Source organism: Nycticebus coucang, chromosome 2, assembly GCF_027406575.1.
Source record: "Nycticebus coucang isolate mNycCou1 chromosome 2, mNycCou1.pri, whole genome shotgun sequence".
Taxonomy (NCBI): domain Eukaryota; kingdom Metazoa; phylum Chordata; class Mammalia; order Primates; family Lorisidae; genus Nycticebus; species Nycticebus coucang.
Window position 1 is genome coordinate 19,115,576 of NC_069781.1, and position 17,156 is coordinate 19,132,731.

A 17,156-nucleotide genomic window follows, 5' to 3' on the forward strand; every position below is an offset into this window, starting at 1 on the left:
ATTGAGAATGGAGCCTGTCTACGTCACCAGTGAGTGATCAGTTATTCAGTAATGCTCAGTAAATGATAGCTACTATTGAGTAATGGCCCACTTGGGTGGTGGGCAAAGCTGCTGCAGAACCAGTTATGCTCCTACAGCTGACTCTCTGCAGCTAAATGCTTTGGCAATGGGCATTGCAATGCTAGAAGCCCCTCGCTGAACCATTATGGTATGTGAGACAGTGGAATAGTGGAGGCATCGCAAGGAAGGGCATGTCAAGAGGTTAGGGGCAGGTCAGGGACATGCAGAGCTCAGAGAAAGATCTGCCTTCCAAGAAGATATTGACCTGGGGAAAGACTTCATGAAGAAGACTGCCATGGCAATTGCAACAACAACAAAAATAAACAAATAGGACTTCATTAAACTGAAAAGCTTCTGTACAGCTAAGGAGACAATAACCAAAGCAAAGAGACAACCTACACAATGGCAAAGGATATTTGCATATTTTCAATCAGACAAAAGCTTGATAACTAGGATCTATAGAGAACTCAAATTAATCCACATGAAAAAAGCCAACAATCCCATATATCAATGGGCAAGAGACATGACTAGAACCTTCTCTAAAGATGACAGATGAATGGCTAACAAACACATGAAAAAATTGTTCATCATCTCTATATATTAGACAAATGCAAATCAAAACAACCCTGAGATATCATCTAACCCCAATGAGAATGGCCCACATCACAAAATGTCAAAACTGCAGATGCTGGCGTGGATGTGGAGAAAAGGAAACACTTTTACAGTGCTGGTGGGACTGCAAACTAGTACAACCTTTCTGGAAGGAAGTATGGAGAAACCTCAAAGCACTCAAGCTAGACCTCCCATTTGATCCTGCAATCCCATTACTGGGCATCTACCCAGAAGGAAAAAAATCCTTTTATCATAAGGGCACTTGTACTAGACTGTTTATTGCAGCTCAATTTACAATCGCCAAAATGTGGAAACAGCCTAAATGCCCACCAACCCAGGAATGGATTAACAAGCTGTGGTATATGTACACCATGGAATACTATTCAGCTATTAAAAAAAAATGGAGACTTTACATCCTTTGTATTAACTTGGATGGAAGTGGAAGGCATTATTCTTAGTAAAGCATCACAAGAATGGAGAAGCATGAATCCTATGTACTCAATTTTGATATGAGGACAATTAATGACAATTAAGGTTATGGGAGGGGAGGAAAAGCAGAAAGAGGGACGGAGGGAGGGGGGTGGGGCCTTGGTGTGTGTCACACTTTATGGGGGCAAGACATGATTGCAAGAGGGACTTTACCTAACAATTGCAATCAGTGTAACCTGGCTTATTGTACCCTCAATGAATCCCCAACGAAAAAAAAAAAAAAAAAAAAGAAAAGAAAATCACTGCTTAGCTTGCTGGAGGAAGGCAGCTCCCCTTTGGAGTTTGGGTCCATAAGCTGTCAATTTCCCTGCTGATCTGTCCTAATTGTGTCTCCGACACTGAAGGCTGTCGAGCAATCTTATTATTTTGTCCCCAAACTTCTATGTTCTACGTGTTCTCTGTCATTGCCCATCAAATCACGCTTCTGTGTGTTTAACCCCTTAGTCTATATACAGACTGAACTTTATGCTTTTCAAACTTTCTTATGCTGTCCTGATTGGAACTTCATAACAATGGTGGAGGTTTAGGTAGAACTTATATCGCCTTGTAGGGAAATAAACAATATAAAAGGAAAAATCCCTTTCCCCAGGTCGCATCACCAATTGGTTGTGCCCGGCTGGCTATCTGAAGTCCTATTCCTGGCACTATATTGCCTCTTGGTCTGCCCAGATATAGGACAACCTATGAAGATGGGTGAGGACAAGACATATACATACATGAATATTGCTCTCAAATCCAATTCTATCACTTACAATTTCTAAAAAATTTAAAATTTCTAAAAAAATTTAAATGGCTTTTCATTATAGGCTGTGCAATATACCACTGTCATAGATTATTATTCTTTTTTTTTTTTTTTTTTGTAGAGACAGAGTCTCACTGTACCGCCCTCAGGTAGAGTGCCGTGGCGTCACACGGCTCACAGCAACCTCTTAACTCTTGGGCTTACACGATTCTCTTGCCTCAGCCTCCCAAGCAGCTGGGACTACAGGCGCCCGCCACAACGCCCGGCTATTTTTTGGTTGCAGTTTGGCCGGGGCTGGGTTTGAACCCGCCACCCTCGGCATATGGGGCTGGCGCCCTACTCACTGAGCCACAGGCGCCGCCCATAGATTATTATTCTTAGTATAAAACTTAGACAAGTCTGGGAGCAAGGAGGGTCTTGGAAATAAAATATCTTAGAAAGATTTGAACTATTTACCTAGGATAAGAGAAGGTGGATGAGTAACTTAATAATAATCTTCAAGGGTTATTAAAAGACCAGCTGTTTCCCATTTCCACTTGGGCTACTAGGGAGGAAATTGTAGTCATGAGAATTTAGTTACAGCATTATGAAGCACATTTTTTTTTTCTTTAGCTATAAGGTCTATTAGACACCAAACATGTTGCTAAGCAAAATTGTGGACTTTTTCCTCTTGAAATCTTCCAGAATCAGGTATGTATCCTAGTCAGTGGCTTTCAAGGACTACTTCTTGGACCATTAAGATTAAGTAACATGGGACATCTGTTACAAATACAGATTCTCAGGACCCTTTTCAGGCCTGTGGAGTTAAATCTCTAGAGGAAGGAAGAGGATTCTGTACATTTTAACAAGTCCTCAGGTGAATTTTGTGCTCAGACACATTTGGAAACCCCTCCTGTATATAAAATCTGTAAAATTTAATGCTGCAAGAGTGTATGGAGTGCCTTCATGATGATCATACCATTGCTGTTTGCTTCAGGGAGTAAAGATAATAAAAAGTATAGTATAATTGTGATCCTTATGGAACTCACAAAAAAGCAATTAAAGGCTAATGTTGAATTAGAGCTTTAGAATGTTTTGCCTTAATTTAGTGGGATTTGAAAAAGTTTTGTAACTCCCTTGGTCTGAGATTCTAAACAGTTGAGTTTTTGAGGGGCTGAAATAAAATGTTTCTGTAAGTCCTTGTGAATTTTTAAAGCTAATATAATACAAAATAAATCCTATTTTAAAAAATAAGTAAATGCTAACGTAGCTGAAAGAGTGCAGGAGGAGAGAGTAGTAGGAACGAGAGTTACCACAGTAGGTCTTACAGAGAACCAAAGATTCAAACGTGGCATTGAAGGGCAGATAATATAGTAAGAAACAGGGGTATGCATGTGGGGGCTGATGTATACTAGATATTTACATACAGAACAACTTTTAATAGCTACATAGTCTTTTATTGTGAAAGCAGGGACTCAATTTAGATGATTTTACCACACCCCAGGCGCTTAGGTACTTCACAGTCGTTATCTGACAGAGTAATAATTATTACATTATTTTTCTTTTTTCTTCCCCCATTCTTTCCTTCCTTCTATGCAGAATACACTTCCTTCCTTTTCTCCATACTTACTTTTTTTTTTTCATCTATTCTGTCCTGAATTATCGAGTACAAAAGTCTTTAGGTAGGTGGATCGAGGTTTAAGATCTTTAGGGAAGGAGGCCAAAGCCTCAGGGGTATGTTGACTTCTGAATGGGTAAGAAGGGTGTTTGATGCACAGCAGCTGGTGTCGGCATTCACGCAGGTGTAAATTCTGTATTTATAGGCATACATTTCCTGTATCTGTCCATTGGGAGGAACTAGGAACAGAGAAGCCTCATAGCAATTAACACATCCAAGATCTAGACCGTTGTCTTTAAATAACATTCTCCACTAAAAGGAATCAGTGATGGCTAAAGAGATGACTGATTTCAATGCTGTGGGAGCAAAACTACTAGGTGAGCCTAAAACATCTCAGTATGCCAGAAAACATTGAAGTGAAAAGAATAATGGGGACATAGACAAAGGCATAGAAACCAGTCTGAAGGACTTTCCACTGAAATAAGCCTGAAATCAATTAAATAATGATAGTTAATGGGTTATAACCCACTGAATAAAAACAGGCATCCGTGAGTCCATTCTGACATTAGTTTGTAAGTAAATGGTGAGAAATGAAGGCCAACTAATAAATAGAGAAAGGATGGCTACAGGAAATCACCATTGGGCAACCATGGTAATAATTCATTTTTTCAACCAGCATCAATGGATGCTAAAATTAGTGAGTGGAAGTATGATGAGAAATAGAATGTTTGAGAATGAGAAAGAGGGAAGGGGTGAGGGAAAGGAAAAGAAGAAAAATAAAGAACAAGGAAAGAAAAGAAAATAGTGATTAATTTTCACATAAATTTGTTTTAATTTTGACCAAAGCATATTACTTAAACATCAATCCTTAACTTGTTAATATGTTATTTAGGATATTGTATCCTCATTTATAAGTGACACATGTTTGTAATTTCTCCCTTATAATAATATATTTTCTCCAATTTTAATAGCAGGTGTACCCAGATCAAGTAGAATGATTTTGATGTATTTATTCTTTTTCTATTGTCTGTAAGATTCAGCATGATCTGTTTTTTTTACTTTTATTTATTAATATTAGTCGTCTATTTTTTACTTAAAACAATAAGAAGTTAATTGATGACTCTATACTGAATCTCAGAGTCAAAGCATTCTATAATAGACATACTCTTATTGGCAATGTGAATGTTACTTTCTTTGCATTATTATTATTGCTTAATATTTCGATGTAGCAATTGTCTGATTCCTTTTCTGAATGTATTTATGTTCATTCATTCTTTACGAGGTTTTTGTTTCTAGTCCTTATCTTAAACATTGTTATTTTTTATTAAATTTCAAGTCTTTTTAATTTTGTGAAGGCAAAGAAAAAGGAAACCTAATTAACACATGTATATGTAAAATTAAAAAAAAAGAAATAGAATGTTTGCCTTGTCTCAAAATCACTCCTCACATAATACTTACAATTACTAAAGTAATTTTACAGTGATGAAAACTGATAAATTTAACTTAAATTTAGGTGATCAAAGTTAGCATCACCAGTACTGGGAAAAATTGAAATTATGTATTGTTTGATAGGATACAATAAGAAGAACTCAGGACTTCTTTTATATATGTGTGTGTTTTTGGCAAATATCCATACTATAAATCTGATCAGAAGGAAAATCAAAGAAGTTCAGATTGAGTGACAGTCAGAACAATTTGTCTATGATAGTCAAAAGTGCCACAGTCATGAAAACAAGGAAAGGGTAAGGAATCATTTTAATTGAAGGATACTAAAAATGTATGACAATTAACTCCAACACATAATTGTAGACCCTCTTTCTCAAAAAGACATAGTTGGGAAATTAAAAATACTTCAAAGAAATCATGGAGTTGGGTGTTGGTAATATATCAACGTTAATTTCCCAATTTTGGAGATTATGTGGTTATTTTGGAAAATGTCTATGTTTGTAGGACTTACATGCTAAAGTGTTTAGGAATGATGAGACATCATATCCACAACCTACAAGTGCTTTGGCAAAAATAAAAACGTATTTCTTCTGTTATTGCAACTTAAAACCTAAATGAAAAAGAACAGAGGAAGAAGGAAGAGGAACACAATTACTTCTTCTAGTAATATCGATTGCACCTTCTTTCAGATGGACCATTACCTTTACAGTGAGTGTCCTGATGGAAACTGGTAGCCGTGGGTCGGCGATAATCTCCACTAGACTCTCAATGTGCACAAGCTAATTCTTATATGCAGGGTTCTTTGATAATTTCTCTGATTTGGGATAAATAAATATTAGTGAGCCATGCCACAAGGGTATGGAGCTATGTGTTAAATGCACAGGTAATTTTTATAAACAGGAAAAAAATAACCTGAAACACTATTAAGCTTGCCTAATGTGGTTTAGAAATGAGGTGATCGTTGCATCTTCAAATATTTGAAGTACGTTTTGATGGAAAATTGGTTGTAGGTGTTTACATAGGCACAGAAGACACACCCACTGATTGAAGATTGAGGATATCAGTTTTGATTCAAAAAGAGGTAGCTGCCTAAGAAAGGCACTGCCTCGAGAAAGAGTGGGTTCCCCGTAGTGAGATAGACATGGGGGAGCAGGAGGAAGCAAGAGCCTCATTTCTCAATTCTCCTCAAACAGAAACACTTAACAATTGCTCACAATCCCATGAGCAGTGGAAGGTCAAATTAGACCAATCAGAAGTACTCAAGGAGGTAGACTCTTAAATACGCATGTTTTTATTCTTATTCACAAACATTTCAAAAGTGTTATATTTCTCTAAGATGCAAGTAAAAAACGCAACATGTCTCTTTCCTCTTCTATGGATTCAATAACCTCTCATGTTGATGGGCCTGACTTCAAGTGGAAGAAAACAAAAATCCTTCCTTACTGTCAACAGAACAAAAAGAATGAAATTTTAGAACACTGATGAATCTTTATTTCATAATTGAAAGATAGGCCTATTAAGAGGACACAGCAGGCCTGAAGCAATTGTGTGATCATTTGCACAAACACTAATTTTGATATATAGTATTTCATCTCTGTAAATAGAACACACTCCATGACAAACAGTGCAGTCTTCCCCCAGGGGGCCTCTGCCTCAGTGAGCCGATGCCTGCAGGGCCCTTTGCTGGGAGCGAGTGATGGGGTATTCATTCCGTGGTCTTCTCCTGCTCAGGGACGGTCTGTATGAAAAGGCAGGATGCTGTGCTTACGAGGGCATCTTCTTCTCTATATCTTTCTGTGGATTATAAACAGATCTAAATATGAAACCCAGGGCAAATCCATTTCAATCCTTAATATAAGGAATTTGGAATAGAAAGCCTAATGTCTCTGAAATGATTCTGCTTGACAAGTGTGAGAGACTAAACTTAGGTCTTTAATTGAGGGAGACAAGGATGCAAATCCTGCCCTAAGCCATTTGCAAGATCTTGAGTACGTTTCCTGGGCTCTCTGAATATTACTTTCCTCAACTAAAAGCAAGTGAGAAAATAGTACCTTCTTTACAGGGTGCTGGGTATGCTAGTCAGCAGCCAGTGTGTGGTAAATATTTTTCATAGCTGAGATTTATGTATGTAATTTAATATACACCAATATGTGTATAATCATATAACCAAATCCTTGCATGTGTCCACATATACTCCGTGAAAATGTGTCCTATAGATAATGGAAAACATGGTCAAGTAATAAAGATATGTTGCAGTATTTAGGTGAGTATAAATTCTCTGCCTCAAGTTCACAGAGCCCTATCCCTGAAAGATAGGTATTATGGGCCAAATGATTGGCTTCTCTCAAAATTCAAATGTTGAAGCCCTAACCCCTGATGTGACAACAGGAGGGGTCTTTTAGAGGTTTAGACAAAGTCATAAGGGTAGGGCCCACATGTGTCTTTCTCTTAAGCTCTTTCTCTCTTATGCCATACGAAGTCACTGCAGTAAGACAGCCATCTACCAGCCAGGAAGAGGCCCTCACCCAGGACTGATTCTGCCAGCATATTAATTGTGGGCTTCTTAGTTTCCCAGACTATGAGAAATAAACGTCCTTTGTTCAAGCCACTCAGTCCATGGCATTTTGTTACATCAGCATGAACTGACCAAAACAACCAGCACTCAGGAAATGTTTATCACATAAATATGTGAACAGAAGGACTTCACGCCAACCTTCACCCTCCTAGACGAAGACCCACAACTTTAACGAAAATTGTAGGAAAATATAACTTTCAAGATGCTATCTTGCCATCTGCCTCATATGTACACCAAGTTTTCTTCCTCCTCTTCCTCCTTTTCCTTCTCTTTTTAGCTCCGTCTGGTTTGTTATGGAAACTTAAGGGAAGAGATATTTCTCATGGAATGCTCTGAGCTCAGGAACCCCTAACCCCAGATGGAAACCTCAAAGATCTACACGCACACCTAATGTGGATGTAAGTATTCTCCGAAATGAATCAATGGGGCCTGTCTGGGGTCACGCATAGGAAGCCTCCTTTAAACCCAGTGTGGGGTGTAAATGGAGAGGCAGAACCTGAAAATATATACATTTTTCAAAATCCCCCCAAATTCTTTTAGGAGAGATAATGAACTGAAATATTGGAGCCTATTGCCATTTTCTCAAGCAAGAAATAAGAGAATTGTATAAATTGGAAAGCATGGCCATTTAAAAAAAAGGTACAGTATTTGATGTTTAAAAAAATCAAATAAAAAGCCACAAATTGAATGAAATAGTTTTTGTTAATGCTACAACTTGCAGGGCCAGTTAGAGCTCATTAAGAGGTGATGGGAACTATGCAGATGAGATCAAGTTTGATAATTGGCTGGTTCTGAATGCATTAAAAAGGTTATAGGGTTGTTTGGGTAGGTTATGTTTTATAGACAGATGATTAGAAGTGTATTAATGGACCAGTGGGTTACAAGGATGGGATTTGGTTTAATGATCTAATGTCCAGGGTAGTATTAGACTGGGACAGGTTATGTGGATGGGAATGGATTTGGGGAACAGGTCAGTGATGATCATATTATATGGGTTACAGGGTTATTTTAAAATGTGTCCTGTGTTTGATGGCAATGAGAAATGAGAATCTAATTAGACTTCACTTGCAGTAGCACTTCCTGTGCTCTAATGCCTTTGTATGCAGAAAATACTCTCCAGAATTTATGCTTCAGATCTTGGACCTGGACCAAGATTTCCCAAAGAATTTAGGCATCAATCAAAGCTGCTCATTGCTAGCAGAGTTAAGTCTTCACTCGTGTGTCACTGAGATATTAAAAATACACACTGGGGACAAGAGAGGCATGAAGTAGTGTCAAAATTTCTCCGTGTGGGTTCGAGAGGAGACAGCATCTGAGTAGAGTCATGGAAAGTTGAACATACACTTGTCACAGAGATAGTAACATAAGATTGAAAAGGCAGTCTAGGAAGACGCTGGCCTGTGAAAACCTGTGGGTGTGATAAACAGGCTCATGCCTTCGAGGAGTTCAGAGGGCCTGTGCATTTCTGTGTTGGAGATGGGAATAAAAGTAGGAGGCCTCTAGAGTTGTGTGTGTTTGTGTGTGTTGTAAAGCCTTAGGCAGGAGACAAGGGCAGGGGCTGGAATTGGAGGAAAGAATGGTTACACAGAGGCTGCGCTAATTAATAAACGCGAACTTGATCCTTTCTGCCAGTCTGTTCCAAAGTGTCTTCCACAGCAAACAAATGCCACACGTACACAATAAGACAATAAAATGAGGATTCTGTGATCAAATATCCTTTCTTATACTAGATTTTAAGTTCTCAGTCTCTGCCCCTTCTTATCAATGTTCAGTTCACATCGGAATTGTAAAGGTTGTGAGGAGCTCTGTTGTTAAAAAATTGCCTCTCCCACCAGGTTTTATATTTGTTTGCATCATGTTACTTCAGCCTCAAACAGAATGATTATCAGTATCCTTTGGCATAAAATATTTTAAAGAACATACTTTCAACAAACATTGTCCTGCAAAAAAGGGAAACCCTTATTTAAAAAAAAAAAGCCTGGGCGGCGCCTGTGGCTCAGTCGGTAAGGCACCAGCCCCATATACTGAGGGTGGCGTGTTCAAACCCGGCCCCGGCTGAACTGCAACCAAAAAATAGCTGGGTGTTGTGGCGGGCGCCTGTAGTCCCAGCTACTCGGGAGGCTGAGGCAAGAGAATCACTTAAGCCCAGGAGTTGGAGGTTGCTGTGAGCTGTGTGATGCCATGGCACTCTACCGAGGGCCATAAAGTGAGACTCTGTCTCTACAAAAAAAAAAAAAAAAAAAAAAAACCTAAGGGAAAAACAGCAAGTAAGCTTAATTTTCTCATTTTAAAAAGAAGATACGAAGATATTGAAGGTTAAATTGTAGCAAAGAAAGTGAAAAACTATTGACATTATAGTAGAATATCCAATTTGATTCATCTGCTATTAAGCAGATGTATGGCCTTCAGAATATTTCATCTCTCAGCTTTCTTAAGTATACGATTAAGGTCACAAAGGGATTTAAGAGCATTAGGTAAGATAATGCTTGCAATGATGAATACAGTGCCTGGCACATAGTCGGAGCTTGATCAATATTCAGAGGTGCAGTAATTCTAACCTTCCCACTTTCTCGGGTACACTGGCAGGCTACGATGAACCTCTCGTCCCTAAGTTCAGGTGTAGATGCTCTTCTCACATCATTTCCAGGGCTTCCCTTAGTCTATTGTCATCTTCGGGGCATTTTAGGGAGACATTTTTACAGAATAGACCAAGGGTGGCAGAATAAATCTCATGAGCTGGGCATCAGTTTCCCTCTTAGCTGTTGGGTAGTATTGATGCTTAATGTAAATGCCATGGAGTGCTCATATGAGAAGCTGAAACTCCTGACTGGTGCAAGAAGCATGTTTTTGAATTTAAGTGTCCTACGTCCCATGAGAAAGAAGCTACCAACTGACAAGGACATCAGGTGATAGAGTTGTTGAACTCTGATAGTGGACTTCTAGGTTTTGTCCAGGCTCATGTCCATTTATCCCTGGATAGGCATTACATGTGGGGTCATTGTTTCAATTCTGAACTTGGCTGATACCCAGACTGGTGATATATATATATATACACACATACACACACATATCCTCACCAGTCTTCTTGGCCAAGCCACTTTATTAATTCAACAACTTTATATATTAATATTTGTTATGTGTTTTCTTTTTCTCAAAATTACCCTTGGCAGGTAATCAGAACTAGCCTGAATATAAACTAAGGTCGAATAATAGTAAAGTACTTTTCTCCTTTCTCCAGGGGCTTGCAGGGTTACACTTAGAAGGAAATAAGAAACAAAACAAAAGCAACCTGGTCTCTACCCTGTTTCCCCGAAAATAAGACAGTGTCTTATTTTAAGGTGTGCTCCCAAAGATACCGCTAGGGGCTTGCAGGGTTACACTTAAAAGGAAATAAGAAACAAAACAAAAGCAACCTGGTCTCTACCCTGTTTCCCCAAAAATAAGACAGTGTCTTATTTTAAGGTGTGCTCCCAAAGATGCCGCTAGGTCTTATTTTCAGGGGACGTCTTATCTTTCCTGTAAGTAGGTCTTATTTTCGGAGGATGTCTTATTTTCAGGAAAACAGGGTAGTTCTAGGAGGGAGAGAGCCGAGTGGTGGGGTTCTGAAGGCTCTTCAGTCAGTGTGTGTTTCCTGCCCATTTCTTTTCCCCAATGATTTCTAGTAAAGGGCTGTAAGGAAAAGTTAACTTTCATTATTGAAACTGACTAAATATTCAAATCTTTCCATGCTACTATTACTTTGGGTGTAATAATATAGAGAAACAAAAGATTAATCTTAAGTCTCAAGTGTAGATCTTGAACGTTCTTACCACAAAGAAAGGGGGAAAAAACATGGATTACTCTCACCTTTCTTTTCCTCTTTCCTTTTTCTTTTCTTTTCTTTTCTTCCTTCACACCTGTTTTGCTTTTCTCCCTCTCTCCTCATTGGGTATCCCATCAATGTTAGTCATTTTTTTTCTGACACAATATCCATGCATACTTCTGTTTTTATCTTACTGCAGATATAATGATGAAATATTTAACCACTCCGAGAGGACAAGTTTGCCTTACTCTTCCCTCTGCCCTTTTCCTGGCTCAATGTCTGGTGGTAAAAGACTATCAAACTGATAGTCACTATCAAATAGATCAGTGTTGGATGAATGTAAAAGTGAATAAAAGCATTTCATAAAATCTCAGTTGTGAGCATTGCTGTACCTGTATTTTAAACAAGAGGGTTGATGAAATTGATCTTTATTGTCCATCATTTATTGTCCATTCCAGTTAATGTTAATACAGTGCATTATATTTGGTTGGGGAAAAGGGAACCCAGAGCTGCTTAGTGGGAGGAGATTCAGTTATGCAAGATAAATGAAAACAAAAACGCAAAAGAGAAAAGCATTACAAATACACTTTATATAAACTCGTTCAATAATCTGTATTTCTTTGTGAGTGCAAATCTAATAGATTTTTTTTAATATTTAAGAGCAAAACTTGATTTGTATGCTGAGTCTGATGCTGGGGTGAATTACTTTCATTGTGTTAGAAGTCTGAGAGAACATGGGGTCTGGATGAGGACAACTGTCAGACACTTAACGCTGAAATCACAAGTAGGCACCACCATAATAATCAGGTATATTTATAAATCAGAAGCAACTTCCCCTTTCCTCCCACTGCATTATTGCTCCCCACCCAAACCGTAAGCTTGTACTCGCCTTGCTGGTACGGAGCTTGAAGATAATACCTGTCTGCTAAATAAGTCAGTTGAAGAGAAAGAAAAAGAAATAGGAGACATGAACAAAGCCTACAAGAAATGTGGGACTATGTAAAGAGCCCAAACATAAGAATCATAGATATCCCAGAAGGTAAAGAAGAAAATACAAAGAGTTAGATATGCACTCAATGCAGGTGAATGCAGGTGAAAGGCCAAAGGTTGCAATTCAATGGCCAAAGGATACAACTCCCAATTTCCCCCCGTGTTCACCCCCAGACCTGGTCTCTGGACTGTTCACCCCAACTCATTCTGCTTGGGTTGGTTCCCACTCTCCACACTGAGCACACATACACTTGCTCACTCCCGGGAAATAGGAAGGAGAAACATAAAGAAATGCACTGTCCAGAGGGGGAAAAAAGTAGGAACCACGTGAGGTGTTTGAAGAGTGAACCCTTAGACTGATCCAGGAGCTGGATTAAATGTGAAAGAAACAAGTTGGGAAATCTTCCTCAGAAAATGTCATTCACCGTGGCACACCCGGTGTGGGTTACCTTTCCATTAGAGGATATGTTCCATTGGGAAAGTTGTGACCCTTCCTAATTATCCAGCCATACAAGATGTCTTTATCTGCTATCCACTTTTCTCCATCTCCAATGCCATGTCTTTAGATTAAATCACCATTATCTGTCATCTTAATTCCTTAACAGCCTCCATCTCCACAACACAGTCCTGACAACTGATTTGTAGAAATCCAAGTCTGTTTTGACTTCTCTTATTCATTCCTGCTGGTAAAAACTCTACCTTCCTACCATTAATCTTAAATAAATCCAGAGGGCACACCACAGCTCATGGCACTCTTGACCTTGCTTCTGATTAACCTCCTTCTGTACTACTTTGCACTCATTTTCGAGCATAAACCAAACTTTATTATATTTCAAGCCCTCCACACTTGCTATTCCTTCTGCCTGAAACCTTCATCCTCACTCTTTACCCGACATCTGGATCATCTTCTAGACCAAACCCTAACCATCACTTTATCATCAGTAACATTGCATTCCACTGACAACCCGTACTCACTGATACAAATCCATCTCCCTGTTTGTGTTATGATGTTCCCAGTAACACTTACACAGAGTTGTAGTTATAGGCAACTCTGCATGTCTCTGAGTATCTATCTCTTTCACATCACAAGTCATCATGAATCAGAGTTGACTTTTTTCCCTCCAGTGGAGATATGGCAACATCTGAGGCTATGTCTTGCTGTTAAAACTGTGTGTAGTGGGGAGACGTATTACTGGCGTCTAGTTAGTATAGACCAGAGATGCTGTTAAACACACTGAAATGAACAAGACAGTCTTTGTAACAAAACATTGTCTGGCTCAGAATGGCAATCGTGTCAGTAGTTGAGAAACTGTGGTCTTGACTGAATGTCCATGATGGAGGCAGAAGACATGACTATGTCAAACATTTCTGTTTCCCAGAGCTTAGATTTTGGTTAATTCATATTGTTTTTAATAGCTGCTGATGGGATGAACACATGTAGTGTATTATAAACACAAGCTAAGCATCACTGATTTATTATTTACTAAGCATTAATGATGTATCAGACCATGTGTTTTTTCATTCACAGTAAATAGTATTAAAAGCCAGGTGTGGTGGCTCACGCCTGTAATCTGAGCAGTCTGGGAGGCTGAGGCAGGTGGATAGTTTGAGCTCAAGAGTTCAAGACCAGCCTGAGCAAAAGTGAGACCTTGTTTCTACTAAAAATAGAAAAACTGAGGCAAGAGGATTGCTTAAACCCAAGAATTGGAGGTTGCTGTGAGCTATGATACCATGACACTCTATCCAGGGTGACAGCTTGAGACTCTGTTCCCACCCCAACAACAACAAAAGAAAAATCAAAAAATATATAAAATAAAATAAAACAAATAGTATTAAAGGAAGAGTCTGAGCTAGCAGGAGTCTTAGAAGAAAGAAGGGGAATAAGAAAGTATGCAACAAATTAAAATTGAGGGAAATTGTAATACACTTCACATTTAAAAAATTATTTTACCAGTTAAGTGTTACCAAGGATGTCCAAAAGAAAAAGTAGCATGGATTCTTCATTCATTAAATATTTGTTGAGGGCAAATGTTGGGGTGTTATCAGTGGACAAGACAGATAAGAACTTTACTCAATGGAACTTTATATTCCACAGGAGAAGAAGTATATTAACAGGAATACTAGAAATCAACAAGATCACTACAATTGAACTGTGTAATCTAAAACCAATAAGTAAGATAATGAGATAAAGTACAGCAGAAACGTCTGCTTTAAATATAGTTATTAGCTGAATCTTTTCTGAAAAGTTAACATTTTACATAAGCTTTGAGTATTACAAATTGGGAAAATGTGTATAAAATCACTTCCCAAACAATTTAAGCACCAGATGTAACATCTCAGATACAGGAAAGAAAGCCCTCTGAATGTTGCAGGAAGAGAAAGAAGGTTGATGAGTCTCGAATCCAGTGAGATTTTATATTTTAAATGGTGACTCTGACTGTTTCGTGAACAGCAGACATAGAAAGAGTGAAAAGCAGCTAAAATTAGTAGTAAGCTATTGGAATGGTCCATGTGAGAGGTGAGGATGGCTTTGACATGATAGTAGAAATGAAGAAGAAAAGTAAATGGTCTTGATATTTTTTTCTGACCTATGATATATAGAAATTTGTGATAAATGCAATAGTTGAAGAAAAAATTAAAAATCAAGAAAATACTGAAGCTTACATATGGAGAGTTATTTAATTTATTGAAATGAGAAATAATGCTTGTCTGTGTTGCTGGTAATGGCCAAGTCCTGCAGCTGGGCTCCAGTATGATTGTAACACTAACCAAAAATGTACCAATCGTGGCAACACATAACATAGTTCTCACTATATTTCAGACAGTCTTCTTCTTTGCATTTTATAGAAATTGACTATTTTAGTCTTCAGAACAACTCTATATGCATGACATAATCAGCCTTTCCATTAGACTAAACAGAAAAGCAAAGTAAAGAGAGTTAAAGTAAGATAGCTTAGGGAAAATTGCAAGTACCATGGAAGTGGAAATATGAATGAGGCAGTTGTATAGAGGAATTCATAATTCAGACTATAATTCCAGGCTGTAATTATCAATATCTGATATTTACAGGCTAGTCAAGGGATGTAATGTCTATGTAGAGAGAGAATATTAACAAAACAAAAAAAAGCCTTAAGTTTTGTAATTTGATTAAACACCATAAGAAAAGGTAAAGACAAATATGTCGGGAAGTCTAGCTTCTAAGATAAGTTTGTATTCTGTGTATTGGAACAAACGAAAAATGTAGGGCATCTTCAGATTTTCAAGGCTTTGAATGCCAGGCTAAGTAACTTTTTTCTTTTCTGTACTTTTTTCTATTCTGGGATCTTTGAGAGTCTTTCTGGAAAAAACAAGTGGCAGCATAAAGTGGTACTTAGAGATGACAGATCAGGCAATAGTCAGTAGAACAGTTAAGAGTGTTCATGAATAGAAGTTTTGAAATCATTTAAAAGGCAAGCACAATACCCAATTTCCTCCCAGGGACAAGAAGAAAAGAACAGCATAAACAATATGTGGTGTTAGCAGAGGGAGCATCACAAGGGGCCGATACATTCATTTTAGCAGAATAGCCCGATTTCCTTGGGGATTCTGTCTCTCAGAATGATATTCCTCCTTCATGCCTCCCTTCTCTTTCACTTTCCTTGAAGATAGGTCATTTAAGAGCTGTTGGGATTTTGTCAAAGAAAACATTTTCAGGGCTTCAAATTCTCAACAAATGGGGCTTGGATGAGAAATTTCTATCTGGCATAGATCTGATGTAGTGAGTGTATACCTCTTCACATAGCACTGCAAATCTTAAATATGCACATAAACGATCTTCAAACAACCTAAATCTATACATCAGTGTCTAAACAATTACTGATAGCTCCCCACCCCCCTTTTTTTTTTTTTTACCAAATAATTCTTCTGTGAAGTTGCACTGAATAATGTAGAAATAAAGTAATATCTATCATTATCTTCCATATTTGGGGCTCCATCAGACATACCACCCTACAATTACATTTAAAAGTGACTACACTGGTTTCTCATCCAGCAGAATTAACTTTTGTACCTGAATTTCTCATTAGACCATGAATTTCCCTAGGCTAGAAACCAAAATTTGTACAATTCTAACATAGTCAAGTACATGAACCTAGCAGCCACATTTGCAGGGTTGAAATTCCAGCTTTCAATGTATAAATAGATGTGTAAGCACTGACAGGTAATTTAACCAATTGGAGCTCAATTTATGCATCAAAAACTAGAAAAAAATAATAGAATTTATGGTGAGAATTAATAATCAATAGAAGTAAGCTCCGTAGAACAGTGTGTTTCATATTGTATCAATAGATGCTAACTATTATAATATCCCCCATAAGTCATTGTTGTTTGGCAGGCCCAGGCAGGATACAACTGGAGATCAATACCAATTTTTTTGTGGATTTTGATAGATGTCTAGTTGTTCAGTACAATTAGTTAAGAAGATGGTCTTTGCTCCATTGTACTGCCTTTACTCTTTTGTCAAAGATTGATATTATGTTGTACATTATGGGGCTTCCTATTCTATCCCATTGGTTTAATTGTCTATTATTTTTCCACACTGCCTTGACTAAAACGATTCTGTCTCTCAAAATATTTTCCTTCATACCTCCATGCATTCCTTCTCTTTCATCTTCCTTGAAGATAGGTCATTTAAGAACGGTTGGATTTAAAATAAAACTTGAAGTCAGGGAGCATCAGTCCTCCAACTTTGTTTTTCTCCTTAATAATTTGTTGATCATCATGGGTGCTTTGCTCCTTTTTATAAACTTGACAGTTTGTTAATATCGGTGAGATAACTTAGTGGAATTTTGAATGTGTTTGCATT

General features: G+C 38.0%; 1 long non-coding RNA gene across 2 annotated transcripts in view; it reads left to right on the forward strand.

Annotated features, from left to right (window-relative positions):
• Positions 1–17,156, forward strand: part of LOC128574973 (uncharacterized) — a 53,974-nt gene that overhangs the window by 22,862 nt on the left and 13,956 nt on the right. Inside the window, exons 3-5 of one of the 2 annotated variants that reach the window (XR_008376887.1) lie at positions 7,799–7,919; positions 8,062–8,160; positions 11,523–11,695. This is a non-coding gene — a long non-coding RNA (uncharacterized LOC128574973). Of the gene's footprint in view, positions 1–7,798; positions 7,920–8,061; positions 8,161–11,522; positions 11,696–17,156 lie in introns of those variants that run through there. The other variant, XR_008376888.1, reaches the window with a different exon arrangement.